The 2,346-nt window shown below is 34.3% G+C and overlaps 1 pseudogene; it reads right to left on the bottom strand.

Annotated features, from left to right (window-relative positions):
* Positions 1-1,633: 1,633 nt before the first annotated feature.
* On the bottom strand, positions 1,634-1,990 carry LOC148953751 (RING finger and CHY zinc finger domain-containing protein 1 pseudogene; annotated as a pseudogene).
* Between the last annotated feature and the right edge of the window lie 356 nt (positions 1,991-2,346).

The raw sequence follows: 2,346 nt of genomic DNA, 5'->3' as shown, positions 1-2,346 counted from the left end.
GTGGCTTACCAAGTCACTGTTACATTCTAAAGATATTTCAAAGTTAATTTTGAATTTTTTTTTCATTGAAATGCAAGGTTTGGAATATTTCAGTAGTGTTTTCTCGTGGTTTACAATGTCTCTGTTACATTCTCTTGATATTTCAAAGTTCATTATGAATCTTTTTCGTTGAAATGCAAGAGTTGGATTATTTGAGTAGTGTTTTGTCGTGGTTTACGATGTCACTGTTACATTCTCTTGATGTTTCAAAGTTCATTATGGAAATTTTTCGTTGAAATGCAAAAGTTCGATTGTTTCAGTAGTGTTTTATTGTGATTTGCCATGTCACTGTTACATTCTTTTGATGTTTCAAAGTTCATTTTGGATCCTTTTCGTTGAAATGCAAGAGTTGGATTATTTCAGTAGTGATTTGTCGTAGTTTACCATGTCACTGTTACATTCTCTTGAAGTTTCAAAGTATATTTTGAATCTTTTTCTTTGAAATGCAAGAGTTGGAATATTTCATTAGTGTTTTCTCATGGTTTACCATGTCACTGTTACATTCTCTTGACGTTTCAAAGTTCATTTTGAATATTTTTGATTGAAATGCAAGAGATGGATTATTTCATTAGTGTTTTGACGTGGCTTACCATGTCACTGTTACATTCTCTTGAAATTTCAAAGTTCATTATGGATCTTTTTCGTTGAAATGCAAGAGTTGGATTATTTCCAACTCAGTAGTAGAAATATTTGCATTTATCGTGATTTACCTTGTCACTGTTACATTCTCTTGATATTTCAAAGTTCATAGTGAGAGAGATACGCAAAAAGTTGGGTTAATTTAGGTTAGGTTAGGTTGGGTTAGGTTAGCCCATATGCGCGCGTGTACATAGGCTAACCTAACCTAACCCAACCTAACCTAAGAAACCCTCTGCTAAGAAACTTTTTTTGGCAATTAGCATAGAAGTGTAAAAAGCGAGAGACAGCATTTGAGCGTGACAGTAATGACATTAGTATGTCATTTTTTTTATTATTCTCTTCAGTTTTGGTAAACCTAACCATGGTTCCGGGCAAGGCAGTCTAGGAGATACCGTGGTGTAAAAATAAGCAGAATATACCCAAAAAGAGTTATCCAAATAAGAAAAAGAATGGATAAGAGAGAGAGAGAAAAATAAAGAGATAGAGGGAGGGGGAAGAAAGGGAAGCAGAGTGGCAGAGATAGAAAGGGAGAGAATAAAAGAGAGACATTTTCCTTGAGCAACGTTGTACAAGAAGGTTATTAAGTAAATCTCAAAAATAACTTTCCGGTTGATCTGCCAAAGGCTTTTTTGGTTAACGTAGAATATGGTTAAAAAATTCTTAAATTCCAGGAAAAAGATTTTATTGGTGACATGGCAAAGATACAATTTAGTAAACATATAAAACACACAGTAAACTTGCAATTTAGTAAAATTACAAAACACAAATTAAGCATACAAATATACTTCTTTATAGGAATACATTAACTTTGCAGATGGTTTTTCCTGTTAATAAATATAAGGGAATGGAGATTCAGGCACGGAAATTTGGTTTATTCTCTTCAAGTATACCTGGTTCAACTTTAGCACTTTGTGATGTTGGAATTGATACATCTTGTGCAGCAACATATGTTTCACTACTGATTGGCTTTCCTACGTTGATTGGTTACTTCTGGAGGCTCAGTGTAAAGTTGAGGATTAGAGGAGCTACATGTATTGTAGCTCCCACAAGAGTAGCACTTGGCTCCAACTGTATGGTAACGGACAGAATTTTCTTGATTGCAATCCTTGCAAAGAATCCCAATAAAATAATTGGCGTATTCAGGGGGTATTGGGGTTTCTGCAATCTCTTCATCCTTACATCTCCAAACGGCCTCCATATTCAGTATAGATTTTTGACATGTTGGGAAACTATAGTGCCCACTTTTGACTAGATTTTCGTAACAAGGCATGTGAGTGAGATGCCCACAAGAGGGTACAAGCGAAGGGATCATGCTCATGTGTCTATCTTCAAGGCATATTCGACAATTTCTTCATGAACATTGTTCGATACAATTGTGCTTACCTTCAATTTCCTTTGATAGGCAATATTTAAAAAGTGAGAGACATAATAAAGACTAATAACAAATTGGTTGATCCTGACAGAAACAGAAATATATGCATTCAGTTATGTTGCGTTAAGTTTCAATGTTTATTAATACCAGGGTCCTTAATACAGACTCGGATATAGTTTTATATTACGCAAATACAGTCTAAAAGCCCAATAAAATAGTAGTGGGGTAGGTTAATTTAATTTAAAGGTTGAGTTTTATGAGACATATGTTTGCCCAGTAAAAGTATCAAAAAGTTC

Source organism: Artemia sp. Qi Xiang Cuo, chromosome 3 (genome assembly GCF_049724085.1).
Source record: "Artemia sp. Qi Xiang Cuo chromosome 3, ASM4972408v1, whole genome shotgun sequence".
Taxonomy (NCBI): Eukaryota; Metazoa; Arthropoda; class Branchiopoda; order Anostraca; family Artemiidae; genus Artemia; species Artemia sp. Qi Xiang Cuo.
This window is presented reverse-complemented; position numbering and strand designations above follow the sequence as displayed.